Source organism: Aquarana catesbeiana, linkage group LG13 (genome assembly GCF_042186555.1).
Source record: "Aquarana catesbeiana isolate 2022-GZ linkage group LG13, ASM4218655v1, whole genome shotgun sequence".
NCBI lineage: Eukaryota > Metazoa > Chordata > Amphibia > Anura > Ranidae > Aquarana > Aquarana catesbeiana.
Window position 1 is genome coordinate 172,356,094 of NC_133336.1, and position 16,651 is coordinate 172,372,744.

A 16,651-nucleotide genomic window follows, 5' to 3' on the forward strand; every position below is an offset into this window, starting at 1 on the left:
GGCAGAAGTGAACTGTTACTGGGGGCGAATACATATGTCCACCTACACAGGTACTAGAGCTCAACACACAGGGAGGTGACTGCCAGGTAGAGATGCAAGGAAGCTTTGGGAAGAGTGGATGGGGGGAATGTGGGCTGTCGAGGTGTGGGGGCAGATCTGTGCAGAGGTGGGTGGAAAGTGGTGGGTGCAGAGGTCAGAACCAAGGAGGAGGGGTGGAAATGAGATGTTGCACACTGTGCATAGCTCACCCCTAAACCCTGCACTCTGTGCGTAGCGCACCCCAGAACCCTGCACTCTGTGGGTAGTGCACCTCTGAACCCTGCACTTTGTGGGTAGTGCACCCCTGAACCCTGCACTCTGTGCATAGCGCACCCCTGAACCCTGCACTCTGTGCATAGTGCACCCCTAAACCCTGCACTCTGTGCATAGTGCACCCCTAAACCCTGCACTCTGTGCGTAGTGCACCCCTGCACTCTGTGCGTAACGCACCCCTGCACCCTGTGCATTGTGCAACCCTGAACTCTGTGCGTAGAGCAACCCTGAACTCTGTACATAGCGCAACCCTGCATTCTGTATGTAGCGCAACCCTGCACTCTGTACGTAGTGCAACTCTGACCCCTGCACTCTGCATGTACCGCAACCCTTCACTCTGCACATAATGCAACCCTGCAGTCTGTACACAACACATCGCTGAACCCTGCACTCTGTACGTAGCACAACTCTGACCCCTGCACTCTGCATGTAGTGCAACTCTGACCCCTGCACTCTGCACGTAGCGCACCCCTGCACCCTGTGCATAGCGCAACTCTGCACGTAGCGCACACCCCTACACCCTGAGCATAGTGCAACCCTGAACTCTGTAAGTAGTGCGCCCCTGAACTCTGTACGTAGCGCACCCCTGAACTCTGTACATAGCACACCCCTGAGCTCTGCACGTAGTGCAACTCTGACACCTGCACTCTGCATGTAGCGCAATCCTGCACATAGCGCAACCCTGCAGTCTGTACACAGCACATCCCTTAAGCTAATTATTACTTAAATTAAAAAGCAGGATTAATTAAATGAGAGACAATTATTTGATATGATAAAAAGCAGATACGTAGTCTTAGATATAAAACTAGCCCCTTTTTTTGCTTTTGTGTTACCAGATAATACAGCTTGCTCCAAATCATCTCCTGAAGAAGGAATTAAACATTTAATCATATATTTCGAAACTTGTTGGGATTCCTGAACCCATGCACTCTGGTTGGCCTCCTACTATTAGACCAATCATGTGCCCCAGAACATAGCTGTATTGTATGTACTATCATAGCATGACTATCCATTTTGCTTTTATAATCATTTATTTTTTGTATTTTAATGCGTTTTGTAAACAATAAACTTTGTAATACTTTTTTATATATGTCCTCTACTCTCTTATCTGGTTTTCACCCTTTGCCCATAAAATCCCTGGGGTACCTCCTCTGATCTTTTCTCTACAACTGGCCCTTGAGGACAACCATATTGCTGATGCAGCCCTTTCCTTGCATTAAGGTAAAAAATGTTTATGTGTCAGCATCCCCCCTCACTGGGTACAATAGAGTAGTATGGAGGACAATTTAGAGGGTGCATTTGACCTGTTTTCTGATGCTTTTGTTCAGACGCATCATGTCCTTTTGAGGCGTGTCTAAATTCCAGTCAAAGCAGGTCAAACACAGTCTTTCTTTTTGTCCAACGCTGTGTTCTGCATTCAAAAAGATGTGTGTTTAAGCAGCAGTGCATTCAAATGAAGTAGGCTGCATATTCCAAGAACACTAGTCTACATGAGCCCTAAATCTAGAGAGCCCAGGTCTTATGCCATTTTTTTTTCTTAAATCAGAGAGAATTTATTAGAAATTAGGTAAAACATAGAACAGACAGTTCCAGAACAATAACATAGTTCAAAAGAACATAAGTAAAGCAAGTATGTCTATTGTTACTCCATAGTAATGTACAATTCGGTGATATAAAGATTAGGCATAATTAACACTGAGCACCGTTATTGAGACAGCAAGAGAAGTGACATCCTCCAACTGGTGGGCTAGGCAAACATATGTATAACAACTAAATAACAACCCTGGGTATACATTTGTAGCACCCTCTTGTGTGCTACTTGTGTGGGAGCAGGTAAACTATAGTCTGACTCAGGGCTAAGCCTGAGCCATGGAATCTGGATCAGGGTTTACTAAGGTTCAGGGCTGGGTGAGACATACACATACAGGCAGCTCTATGGTGCCTCCCTCTGGATCTGGAAGTTTGGGGAAACATCTAGAAGTTAGTGGACAGAGGCAAGGAGGGCTTTCCTGCATTTTTAAGGGAGCTTGGCCAATCCCCGGGCGGTGGGCCTGGCAGGGGACTAAGCCAACCCTTAAATATGGATGAGTCATTCCAGTAGACATGTGCACACTGAAATATTTCGTTTCGGAATTTCGTTTTCGTCTGAAAAATAAATTTATTTAGTTACTCCCGAAATTCGTTTTTATTTATTTCGTTTTTCGTTAAAAATTGCATTCGTCCGAAAATCCAAATTAAGGTCGAATCTGTCATTGAAGGCTTATGGTGTCTGTCGAATGTTCAAAGAAGATTAGACGGAGCAGCTAAACTGTATGACGCCGTATAGTTTACCTGCTCCGTCGAATCTTCTTAGAACTTTCAACAGACACCATAAGCCAAAGTACGTGTGTACTTAGTTCTAGCTATTTTACTGCTCCTCCTCTTTGGTTACAATCAGCCAATAACATTCATCATCATCATTATTTTTATTTATCTTTTCTCCCCTACGTCGAATCTTTCCTCCCCTACGTCAAATCTTTTCTCTATATGTCGAATCTTTTCTTTCTATGTAGAATAATCTTGGACTAATAGAGCTAAGGTTAGGCACATTCGACCACAGGTTTGATGGACACAGATTGTTATTGTCATCATCATGTCGAATCTCCTATCTATATCGAACTGTTGTAGCAACGAAAACGAAAATAAAGCATTTGTTTATGTCGGATCTTTCGTTTTTCGGACTCTGCACTTTCGTTATCGTTTGTTAAAACGATAACGAAAATACCTGAAATTCGGACGAAAATGCATTTGGACGAAAACGAATGCACATGTCTACATTCCAGCAGGGGAGTTGAGTGGAATATGGAGATGCAGGTGACTGACCTGGAAGGATCCTACTACAGGAGAAGTTTTAAGAGAATTTCCTAAGAGGCAGGGAGTCTGTCAGTTGCCCTCGGGGAACCCCTGCTAAGGGAGACTGTCAGTGGCTCTCGAGGAACCCCTACCTGTTAGGGGCTCTACCTCAGGCCGGGGCTCAGGTGACTGGCCTGGAAGGATCCTACCACAGGAGAAGTTTTAAGAGAATTTCCTAAGAGGCAGGGAGTCTGTCAGTGGCCCTCGGGGAACCCCTGCTAAGGGAGACTGTCAGTGGCTCTCGAGGAACCCCTACCTGTTAGGGGCTCTACCTCAGGCCGGGGCTCAGGTGACTGGCCTGGAAGGATCCTACCACAGGAGAAGTTGGAAAGAGGCTTTCCTAAGAGGCAGTGGGAGCAAGGAGGACAGTGTGAGTACAGCAGCACGGTGCAGGGACTTACAAAGGGGAGACTGCCATGTGTAGCAGGTCTCCCTGGAAGATTGCGGTGCGCTTACATTTCTCTTCCTTACTGTGGGAAATCTCTGGAGAGTCAGTCGGGTAGACTGGTGAAGAAGCAGCCAGGTGGGCTAGCATTTCATGCAGAGGTAGAGCTGGGACCAGTGTCTACAAGGGAGTTGAGGTGCTCCAGAATGCAGTTCACACCACATTGCACTACTTACTAATGCCCCGTACACACGAGCGGATTTTCAGTCGGAAAAAACTTGGATGGTTTTTCAGACGGAATTCCGCTCAAGCTTGCCTTGCATACACACGGTCACACAAGTTCTCTGAACTTTCGACCATCAAGAACGTGGTGACGCACAACACTACGACGAGCCGAGAAAATGAATTTCAATGCTTCCGAGCATGCGTCGAATTGTTTCCAAGAATGCGTAGGATTTTTGCACATCGGAATTTGTACAGATGATCGGAATTTCCGATCTGAACTTTTTCCGACTGAAAAATAGAGAACCTGCTCTCAGTCTTTTGCTGGCAGGAATTCCGCCAGCAAAAGTCCAATGGAGCATACACACAGTCGGAATTTCCGACCAAAAGCTCACATCAGACTTTTGCTGGGGGAATTTCCGATCGTGTGTACAGGGCATAAGGGGACTGAGAGTTTCTAGCCTGTAAGGGGCTGTTGCTAATCTAACAGAGACTGTTAGCCTGGGCAGAGGAATCAATTGGAGCTAAAGAGAGGAATCAATTGAAGTTGTGCAGAAGCATCAATCAGAGCTGTACATGGGGAGGAAGTTTTCCCTGGTCTTGTCACTTTCAAGTTCGTCGTCCCATAATTCCTATCCCCATCCATGTTATTATCCCTCAATAAAACAACAAAAACAAAGCTCAAGGACTGATCCCTGCGTGTGGATGAATGCTGAAATTGTTATGTGCCTGGCTGTGCAGCATTGCAGAACCCTGTCACTTGCAGCCACTACGGGGGTAGTGCTACGTAGTGACAGAAGATCCTATCCATCATTAGATCGATCAAGCATAGACTCCAGAGCTTTTCAAATTTATTGGGCAAACTCCTGTGTTGCTAGATATATTTCTCCAGTCTAAGAGTGTCACCAATGCATTGCAGCCGTTCCGTATGGGTAGAGGAATCTGATGATGTTCCAATGCCATAGGATAACCCTGCATGCCTGGAACAATACCCTCGCTATTGGTTCCCTCCCACTTGTGTGTAGTTGAAGAGTGACAAGTATTCTCAGTGTACAGTGCTCAGGGTCCGGTTGGGGCCTGAAATACTCATTTGCATTCAATGGACGTACAATTCCTTCCCAGTATGTATGCAGTTTGGGACACCTCCATGATAAATGAATCAAGTCCCCATGGTCCCGGCTACATTTACTACATATGGGGTCCTCAAAAATGCCCATCCTAAAAAGTTTCAGTGGGGTACAGTGAACCCATAGGAGTATAAATAGCTGCATGGGCTTTTGGGTTATGATAAGAGAGCATAGTTGTAACACTTGGAGGGTTTCCTCCCACTAGTCTTCCTAAAAAAGGACCTAGAACAGATCCCCATCGTCTCGCCACCTGGACGGGGTGATCCTTTAAGAACTCAACTAGTAACATGTTGTAGTATTTTCAAATTAATCCTTTAGTAGTGCTTCAGATTTAATATTGGGGTTGAGGATTGACAGCACAACACCGCCCCCCCCCCCCATGCTTTCATCATAATAGTACATGCATTGAGGGCAGTGCCTGGACAAGGTCAGCACCCAGGCAAAGATGCCAAATTTCACCCCCCCCCCCCGTTCATGATGCACAGTCACTCACTTGTTAAAATTACTGCTGCTGTCACTACTCCTGTCAGCCTTTCAACAGAAGGCACCCCCAGTAAACCAATGCACCCAGGGCAGCTCCCCTCCCGCCCAACCCTTGTCCCGGCCCTGACTGAGGGAGATAGACATTTTCTAATAAATCAGGAAAGGTTCACAGCTTGCCATTTCTCTTATGCCAGTTTTAGAAATAGTTCACACAAGCTGGTGTGCACAGGTGCTGTGACTCGTTAAAAACACATCGCAGTGCTCGCTTTTCTAACTTAACTTACATTTCATTTAACTATATGTGTGGCAGCAGGTTCAAATGCATTATAGTGCGTCAGAATGTGCTGTGCAAAAATGCAACATGTCCTATTTTTTTCAGCGCAAAGCAAACATGCTGTGTTGGTGTGAACTGGAGCAATAGAGCATAATGCAAATTGCCTTGTCTGTTTCGAAACTGCGTTGGCCAATGCTGCTTGATGCAGCCAAATGGGGCTGGTGCAAATGATCCATACGGTTGCTTGTTTCCTTTCCTTAACCACTTAAGGACCGAGCCTCTTTTTGAGTTTTGTTTACTAGATAATTACTTAGAACCCCCAAACATTATACATTTTTTTTCTAATACCTAGAGAATAAAATGGTGGTTGTTGCAATACTTTCCGTCTCACCATATTTGCACAGCGGTCTTACAAGCAAACTTTTTTTTGAAAAAATACACTTTTTTGAATAAAAAAATAAGACAACAGTAAAGTTAGCCCAATTTTTTTTAGATTGTGAAAGATAATGTTACTCCGAGTAAATTGATACCCAACATGTCATACTTCAAAATTGCGCCCGCTCGTGGAATGGCGACAAATGTTTACCCTTAAAAATCTCCATAGGCGACATTTAAAAAATTCTACAGGTTGCATGTTTTGAGTTACAGAGGCGGTCTAGGGCTAGAATTATTGCTCTCGCTATACTGATCGCGGCTATACCTCACATGTGTGGTTTGAACACTGTTTTCATATGCGGGTGCTACTCACGTATGCGTTCGCTTCTGCACGCGAGCTCGGCGGGACGGGGCACGTTTAAAAATGATTTTTTTTTTTGTTTATTTTACCTTTTTATTTTTTATTTTTACACTAGGTGTGTAAAAAAAATTCTGTAACTTTTTTATTCCTATTACAAGGGATGTAAACATCCCTTGTAATAGAACAAAAGCATGACAGGACCTCTTAAATATGAGATCTGGGGTCAAAAAGACCTCCGATCTCATATTTACATTAAAATGCAATCAACCCTGCAATGGTATGGAGGCGGGTGGGGGCCATCTTCCCCTCACTCGTCTCCATGCCAAGGAAGGAGCAACATCCGATCGCCTCCGCCGCTGCCGACGGCTCCGATAAGTGACGGAGGGCACCGGAGCACAGCAGGAGGGGGGGGCCCTCTCCCACCGCCCATAAAAGTGATCTTGCGGTGAATCCACCACAGAGACCAATTTCATCTGAAAGCAGACCACCGGACGAAGAAGAGGATACCGGGCTTATGGCAGCTAGCTGCTGCCATAACAATGATATTCCTCTTCAAAGTTAGGATGTATATCGGCGTGGAGCGGTCCGGAAGTGGTTAAATTGTATCAATAAAAGTATCATGTATCTAAGTATCTATGTGTGATGTAGTATCAGATTAAACTCAGTGGAGGCTCCTAGGCAGTCAAAACCTTGGGGCCTCCCTGGCAGGTTTCTGGAGGTTTGTTGTGCGTACGCACAAGGAACCTCCAGAACTATGTAGTATGCGTGTCGGCCACCAGATGGAGATGACCATCACTACTGTACATTACACGTACTGTACGTAGGTTGCCCCCAAGTTTTTTACTAACTGACAGCTTAAAGAAGATGAGCTTTTAAGAGACAAACTGTAATGTGAACTTGATGTCTATGGTTTATGTACTTAAGTTTTTATTGCGTACGTTGTATCGATTAGGTTTTTTCTCTAAAAAGTCTTTCATGTAAGGTTTTCGTTTCTTTGAGTTGATTCATTTTTACTATCTTTTGCAAACAGTTTAGGAAAACTTCATTGCAATTTTCTTTCAAGCTCAAATCAATATTATTTTGATCTGTTGTCACTGGGCCCTTAAACAGCGTGGGGTTCATAGGTCGGTGCTTACTCTGCTTATTCGGTAATCTGGCAGCAGTATGATGTATCTAAAAATAGTGTGTATCAACTAAAATGTATTATGTACCTTTTATAACAGCAAGTATCTACACTCACTGGCCACTTTATTAGGTACACCGTACTTGTCTAAGGTTGCACCCCTTTTGCCTTCAGAACTGATTTAATTCTTCATGGCATAGATTCAACAAGGTGTTGGAAACATTCCTTGAAGATTTTGGTCCATAGTGACATGATAGTATCACGCAGTTGCTGCAGATTTGTCAGCATGATGTCAATCTCCTGTTTCACTACATCCCAAAGGTGCTCTATTGGAATGAGATCTGGTGACTGTGGAGGCCATTGGAGTACAGTGACCTCATTGTCATGTTTAAGAAACCAGTGGTGAGATGATTGGAGCTTTGTGACATGGTGTATTATCTTGCTGGAAGGAGCCATCAGAAGATGGGTACACTGAAGTCATAAAGGGATGGACATGGTCAGCAACAATACTCAGGTAGGCCGTGGCGTTTAAATGATGCTCAATTGGTACTAAGGGGGCCCAAAGTGTGCCAAGAAAATATTCCCCACACCATTACACAACCAGCCTGAACCATTGATACAAGGCAGGATGGATCCATGCTTTCATGTTGTTCACGCCAAATTCTGACCCTACAATCTGAATGTTGCACATGAAATTGAGACTTATGAGACCAGGCAAAGTTATCCAATCTTCTATTGTCCAATTTTGGTGATCATGTACAAATTGTAGCCTCAGTATTCAGTTCTTAGCTGACAGTAGTGGCACCTGGTGTGGTTGTCTGCTGCTGTAGCCCATCTGCGTCAAAGTTCAATGTGTTGTGCGTTCGGAGATGGTATTCTGCATACCTTGGTTGTAATGAGTGATTATTTGAGTTACTGTTGCCTTTCTGTCATCTCAAACCAGTCTGCCCATTCACCTCTGACTTCTGACATCAACCAGGCATTTTCATCCACACAACTTCCGCTCACTGGATATTTTCTCTTTTTCTAACCATTTCTCTGTAAACCCTGGAGATGTTTTTTTGTGAAAATCCCAGTAGATCAGCAATTTTTGAAATACTCAGACCATTTGGTCAGGCACCAACAACCATTTCACGTTCAAAGTCATTTAAATCCCCTTTCTTCCCCATTCTGATGCTTGGTTTGAACTTCAGCAAATCATCTTCACCACATCTAGATGCCTAAATACGTTGAGCTGCTGCCATGTGATTGGCTGATTAGCAATTTGTGTTACAAGGCAATTGAACAGGTGCACTTAATAAAATGATCGGGTGAGTGTATGTCCCAGGTGCCCAACCTGCACCCCAAGGATCCTTGGGCACTTATTGTGCAGCTCTTGGGGCACCAATAGTCTATGCTTTTGTGCTTACTTGTAGCTTGTGAAAGAAAAAGATATTCTTTGGACTGGCTTCTCATTCCCTTTCACAGTATCTTACTTTTTTTAATGCTGTCCCTATTTTTAGATCTCTGATCTTTTATATTTTAAGGGGCTGTTTGGAGAACAAATGTGAATGCTTTTGTAAAGAGGCTGAAATACCAGTGATCTCTAGTAGTCTCATGTAATGTAACTGCAGTCAATGCATGTTTTCTAAAGTTGATCCCCAGTCTCAAAAAACTCCTGTAGCATGTTTGGAATCTCTACCCCTCTCCTGTAGCATATCCATAATCTTTGATCATTCCCTGTTCAGGGTTGCCAACCTCCTGAACATTTTTTACTGACAAAACATGGAAAATTTACTGGCAGAGCACATTTGTTACTGGCAACCTGAGAAATTACAGAACTCCTATTGAAAACTAACACAGTGAATATTTAAACAGTATAAACATGATATGGAAACACTGACAATACATATAACAAAGTAATTTACTTGAGATTTACACTTAAAAAGAAGTCAACACAACATGAAATTATCAGCCCCTGATTTTTACTGGCAGTTGTAAAAAAAAAATTTTTACAAACTGTCAGTAAATTTACTGGTGGTTGGAAACCCTGTCCCTGTTACGTGTTTGCACTCTGACAACTTTCAGTAGCAATACATTTACTACATATGACTCTTTGGTAATGTCAATGGCCCCACTTGAAGTATATCAAGTAAGTTGACCACCACTGATCTCTGATATTTCAGAAAAGCCAACAAGTTAGTGACTGTACCTGAATGGTTCTTATCTACTCTGGCTGAGATCATGTGACTAGTGCTCCCCAACTATAAGCCAATCAGGGAAGACACAGGACAAGCACTGGATTGAGTCAAAAGTATAGTCCCTTCAGGAAAGGTAATTATTAAATATCTGGAATAGGCTACAAATAATTTTAGATTATAAATCCACTGAGACATCCCAGTGGATAGATAGCCAGAACTTACCTTTTCTTGTAGGAGAGCTTTCAAGCAGATGCTTACTCGAATCACTCAGAAAAGTGCAGATGTGAAAGATAATAAGTGCAGTAAAACCTCTTAGAACATGTTTTTTTTATTTTTTATTTAAATAGTGTGTAGACAAAGATTTGGTGATTATTTAGCTTAGCTTCCCCATGTATTGTAGAATGGAAGTTCACTCCCTCTGTAAAGAAACTAGGGATCTCCTCCTGTCCTCCTTTGGTCTACAGCAAACAGACAGAAATGTTTGCTTTTAAAAAAAAAACATATAATAATAAAGGGACCTATAGACATTAGAATAAAGTGGCCCAACGATAGCGTCACTTAGTAAATATCGTCAGTTTACGGTAATTTTTTACTTTAGGAGAGATCCCTTAATTTAACATTAAGTGACTGCCAGGGTTGTTGAAACTGTTCAGAAAGGAGAGTTGAGTTTTTTTTTTTTTAATTGAACTACACATTGGGAGAGATTTAATAAAACTGGAGCACTCAGAATCTTTTGCATGGTAGCTAATCAGCTTTTAACTTCACCTTGTTCAGTTAAGCTTTGGCAATAAAACCTGGAAGGTGATTGGTTTCTATGCAGAGCTTCACCATGCATTGCACTCCAGTTTTAGTAAATAACCCCCATTGCCACAATAGTAATTTGCATTTGTAGGGCCCTTTAACTGGGCTCCTGCCCAGATGGCTGCTGAACAGTGTTTCCTGTCAGCCTTCCCGATTGGTGGAGTCTGGCTGTTCGGTGTAGAAAAGAAAATGAGGAGGAGCTCCACTTACGCAAAGTACATATAGAAAGCCAATTTGTGAATACCATGGGTACCGGGCTGTGCACTCTAAATTCTGGGGAGTGTTGGGACTGCTCCCTGGTGGACATGGGAGGAAGGGATACCATTAGCCCTTTTATTGGGAGAAAAAGGCTTTGTTGGTGGAAGATAAAAAAATGGACCACTGCCCCCACCTATAGCTGGCCATTACAGTAAGCAGCATTGGAGGGCACATAAGATACAAACAAGGCCAAGGATAAATCCAAGGAAAAAACCAAGCTTACTTACTGACCAGCCCACAGACAACCAAATCAACCTGTCTAACAGTATGCGTTAAAAACAGGGGTTTAGTCTGCACGCATTTGCAAATGCATGCGTAAGCTACAGAGCCTCGCCAAGGCACCCTGATATCTGTAGTCCCTATCACTAACCAATTAGTGACCCCACAGTGGAGGCACATGCATCCTGGTGGATAGGTGGAAGCCCTGCTGCCTCACACGTGGCCACTGTGAGTAGTGGGTCAACCCCCATGCCTCACACATGGCCACTGTGAGTAGTGGGTCTACCCCCAGACTTCCTAGGTTCCAGGGCCCATTTGATGCTCCAGCCCATCTGTACCTGCTTGGGACTGAACCCTTCCATCCATCTGACTGAGCTGGCCTAATTCCCTTACTTCCAGGGATGATCACATACTAAGCCCAGCACCTGTTTCCAGGACTCTGCAGCCAGGTCTGCAAAGATAACACTCTTCTTGCCACACTTCTCAGGTATTGGCTCTGAAAGCACTTCATGCTCATACAGTGTCTTGAAAAGGCATTCACTTGACATTTTTGATATTTTGTCATGTTACAACCAAAAACATAAATGGATTTTATTGGGATTTTATGTTATAGACCAACACAAAGAGGCACATAATTGTGAAGTGGAAGGAAACAGTGCTGGTCGTGGACACGGTGCATCTTCATCAGCACGTGGCCGTGGGACACGCTCGGCCTTTTTTTCAGCAGCTGGCCGTGTTGAGCCGCAACATGTGGAAGACTTGGTCGAGTGGATGACCAAGCTGTCCTCATCCTCCTCATCCTCTCTCACCCATGCTCAGGATAATTTGTCTGGCAAAGCAGCTGCCAACCCGGCCTCTTCCCTTGGCTCAATGGAATGAGTCACTCCTTCCCTAGCCCCACCATGTCCTCCTGAGGAGTCCCCCGAACTGTTTGACCACAGTGTTGGGTACATGCTCCAGGAGGATGCCCAGCAATTTGAAGGCTCCGATGATGGTACTCAGCTAGAGGAAGGCAGTAACGTGAGCCCAGACAGAAAGGGTGCCCCAATAGGACAGCAATCTGGCAGTCATGTTGCCCCTGCTGCAGCATACTGCCAGGTTTGCTCCAGTGATGAGGAGGGAGGGGATGATGAGGTCACTGACTCCACGTGGGTGCCTGATAGGAGAGAGGAGGAGGAGGCACATCACCAACGAGGCAGGATGCCCTCCAGGGGCCAGCTTAAGGGCAGCACACTGACTGCATCACACCACAAAGCTCAGCATGTGCAGAATTAGGTGTGTCACAGCCAAGTACTTGTGGGCAATCTGCTATTGGTACATCAGATTGTACCAGGCAAAATTGCTAGCACTTCAACTGCTACCTTTTCAGTTGGTAGACTCTGCCCCCTTCTGTGAGTTTGTGGAATGTTCGGTTCCTCAGTGGCAGGTACCCAAACGCCACTTTTTCTCACGGAAGGCGATTCCGGCTCTCTACCAGCATGTGGAAGGCAATGTCCATGCCTCGCTGGACAAGGCGGTCAGCGGTAAGGTGCATATTACCTGACTCATGGTCCAGCAGGCATGGACAGGGATGTTACCTAAGTTTCACGGCGCATTGGGTGACTCTGCTGGCAGCTGGGAAGGATGCAGGACAAGCTGCAGTAGTGTTGGAGGTTGTTTCGCCACCACACCTCCAAAATGCTACTACTGGTGATTCTGACACACCTCTCTCCTCCACCCCCTCCTCTGCTTCTTCCTGTGCTTTGTCCTCAGAACCAGCAGTGCTCCGTAGGTGTTCAAGGGGCTACGCAACTATGCAGGCCAAAAGATGCCATGCGGTGCTTCAGCTGGTGTGCTTGGGGGACAGGAGCCACACTGGGGCAGAGGTTCTGTCAGCTCTGCAGGGGCAGGTTCAGAGGTGGTTGACGCCACGCCAACTTAACCACTTGACGACCGCCTCACGCTGATGTACGTCGGCAAGGTGGCACGGACAGGCAGAATCAAGTACATACACGTGATCTGCCTTCCGCGGGCGGGGGGTCCGATCGGACCCCCCCGGTGCCCGAGGCAGTTGCCATTGTTCCCAGGCGATCAGAGGTGAGGGGCAGGCCATCCATTCGTGGCCACCCCCTCCCGATCGCTCCCGGCGAATGAAAACGCTTCCTCTCCCTCTGTAATGTAAACAGAGGGAGAGGAAGTGATGTCATCCCTCCTCGAGCCGGTCTTTTCGATCCGGCGCCGAGGAGAGAAGACATCCAAGTAAGTGCACCAACAGTACACTTCCAGTAGAACACGCCAGGCACACTTTTCACCCCCCATCACCCCCCGATCACCCCCCTGTACCCCCGTCACACTGGCACCAGTAGGGCAGTTAGTATTAGCCCCCTTTAGGTCCAGGGTACCCCCCTAACCCCCCCAATAAAGGTTAACCCCTTGATCACCCCCCGTCACCAGTGTCACTAAGCGATCGTTTTTCTGATCGCTGTATTAGTGACACAGGTGACGCTAGTTAGGGAGGTAAGTATATAGGTTCGCTGTCAGTGTTTTATAGCGACAGGGACCCCCATATACTACCTACTAAAGGTTTTAACCCCCTGATTGCCCCCTAGTTAACCCTTTCACCAGCGATCACCGTATAAGTGTTACGGGTGACGCTGTTTAGTTAGTTTTTTTTATAGTTTATTATAATTTTAGGGCACCCGCCGTTTATTACCTTATAAAGGTTTAACCCCCTAATTGCCCGGCGGTGATATAAGTTAAGTTTTTAGGGTCAGATAAGGTTTGCGTCGCCCCAGGCAGCGCCAGGTTAGCGCCAGTACCGCTAACACCCACGCACGCAGCATACACCTCCCTTAATGCTATAGTATCTGAGCGGATCGATATCTGATCCGATCAGATCTATACTAGTGTCCCCAGCAGTTTAGGGTTCCCATTAACACAGTGTTAGCGGGATCAGCCCAGATACCTGCTAGCACCTGCATTTTGTCCCTCGGCCCAGCCCTGCCCAGCCCACCCAAGTGCAGTATCGATCGATCACTGACACTTACAAAACACTAAGCACACATAACTGCAGCGTTCGCAGAGTCAGGCCTGATCCCTGCGATCGCTAACAGTTTTTTGGTAGCGTTTTGATACAGTCGCTGACAGTCAGGAGCGTTTTTGCCTGTGAGTCTCACTAGTGTACCCCTAAATTTAGAGCCCAAAATGGCAAATTGAAGGTACACTAGTGAAGAGGCCTACACGTTTCTGAGCATGATAGATAGTGAAGAGGAAGTCACTCATCTGTCAGATTCAGGCTCAGAATACAATCCTGTAGAGGACAGCGGCTCCATGACAGATAGCTCTGACGACGGAGTTGTGGTCCCTGCCAAGGTCAGACGTACCAGACCCCAATCTTCTTCTTCTGTCCTTGAAGTGTAAGAACCGCAGGGCTCTGGTATGGAGCAGAGAAGTACTAGCGCCACTATTCCTTCTGGTGAACTGGCAAGCACCAGCGGCCTAGTACACCCTGGTCGTACATTCAGCACTGCAGTATCACGTGGTGACGTGGCGAGTCCCATAAGTGCAGTTCAAGCTGGCGAGGTGGCAAGCACAAGTAGTGTCCCGCTGCCACCAAGAAGACAAAGACAGGCCCGTCGTGTCCATAGTGCCCTTCCTGCTGCATTCGCCAATCCGAATTGGGAACCCACCACTTCTGCAGCACCCGTACTTCCCCCATTCACTGGCCAACCCGGAATTCAGGTGGAAACAGTTGTTTTTACGCCACTGGATTTTTATTCGCTATTTTTCACTGAAGATCTCTATAGATCTATTGTGGACCAAAGCAATTTATATGCTGGTCAACACATCGCCGCTAATCCCCAGTCCTCCCTTGCCAGAGATTGGAGACCAATTATGGTCTCCGAATTTAAGCTCTTTCTGGGCCTTTCCCTCAACATGGGCATAAATAAAAAGGGTAAGTTGCGGTCATATTGGTCCACTGACCCAATTTACCATATGCCCGTGTTCTCTGCTTCCATGGCCAGGGCAGGATACGAGCAGATTTTGCGGTTCATGCACTTCAATGACAATGAACTCTGTCGTCCTCGTGGAGACCCTGGATACGATCGGCTCTACAAAATTCAGCCCCTCGTAAACCACTTCAACCAACGTTTTGCAGACTTGTTTACTCCCCATCAAGTTGTCTGCGTTGATGAGTCCCTGATTACATTTTCTGGCCGCTTGTCATTCAAACAGTACCTTCCCAGCAAGCGTGCCAGATACGGGGTCAAGATGTATAAGCTCTGTGACAGGGCCACAGGCTATACATGTAGTTTTATGGTTTACGAGGGCAAAGATAGTCACGTAGAGCCGACAAACTGCCCTGACTACATAGGAAGCGCTGGCAAGATTGTGTGGGACTTGGTGTCACCCTTATTCGGAAAGGGGTACCACTTGTACGTGGACAATTATTACACGAGCATGCCACTTTTTAGTCACTTGTTTGATCAGCAGATTGGAGCATGTGGCACCGTGCGACCTAATCGCCGGGGCTTTCCCCAGCCAGCGGCTTGTAGATTCCCGTCTTAGGCTGGGGGAGAGAGCCTGGTTGAAGTGTAATAATTTGCTTGCTATGAAGTGGAGGGATAAGAAGAATGTTTTCGTTCTTACCTCCCTTCATGCAGACACGACGACCCAAATTACTACGGCGACTGGTGTTGTGGAGAAACCCCTCTGTGTCCACGAATATAACCAAAATATGAGAGGGGTGGACCTCAACGTTGGCACCGTACCTAGTTGCCCGTAAGGCCAGACGCTGGTACAAAAAAGTGTCTGTGTATTTATTTCAATTGGCTTTGCTGAACGCTCATGTGCTATACAGAGCTTCAGGACGGACTGGATCCTTCCTTAAATTCCAGGAAGAGATCGTCAGAGCCCTTCTGTATCCAGACGGTGCTCCACCTCACCATCCCCATCCAAATGCAGTAGGCCGGCTGCATGAGAGGCATTTTCCTTATGCCCTCCCGAGTACCCCTACCCAACGAGCCCCCCAAAAAAGATGTCGTGTTTGGAGCAAGCGCGGATTTAGGCGTGACACCCGGTGTTATTGTCCCTCCTGTCCTGGCAATCCTGGTCTTTGCATGGGTGAATGTTTTAAACGCTACCATACACTAGTTGAGTATTAGCGTAGGGTACAGCACTGCACAGACTAGGACACACTTTCACAGGGTCTCCCAAGATGCCATCGCATTTTGAGAGACCCAAACCTGGTACCAGTTACAAAAGTTAAAGTTACTAAAAAAAGTGTAAAAAAAATAAAAAAATAAAAAAAATAAAAACACAAAAAAAATATAAAATAAAAAAACAAAAATAGTTGTCGTTTTATTGTTCTCTCTCTCTCTATTCTCTCTCTATTCTGCTCTTTTTTACTGTATTCTATTCTGCAATGTTTTATTGTTATTATGTTTTACCATGTTTGCTTTTCAGATATGCAATTTTTTTATACTTTACTGTTTACTGTGTTTTTTTGGTAACCATTTTATTGTTTTCAGGTACGCCATTCAGCTGCAGAGCGGATTTATTTATCTTGACAGCAACAGCGTTTGCTCCCACGATATATAAAGCCGTGACTCCAGTGCTGTCGGAGGTGATTTCACCACCACAGTTACATACTTCAGCAT

At 45.6% G+C, this 16,651-nt stretch overlaps 1 protein-coding gene across 1 annotated transcript in view; it reads right to left on the minus strand.

The window, feature by feature from the left end:
* Positions 1-10,077, minus strand: part of LOC141117720 (C-reactive protein-like) — a 31,089-nt gene extending 21,012 nt beyond the window's left edge. Inside the window, exon 1 of the mRNA XM_073610726.1 lies at positions 9,957-10,077. The gene's annotated coding sequence lies outside the window, so the exon portion shown is untranslated. The remainder of the gene's footprint in view (positions 1-9,956) is intronic.
* Between the last annotated feature and the right edge of the window lie 6,574 nt (positions 10,078-16,651).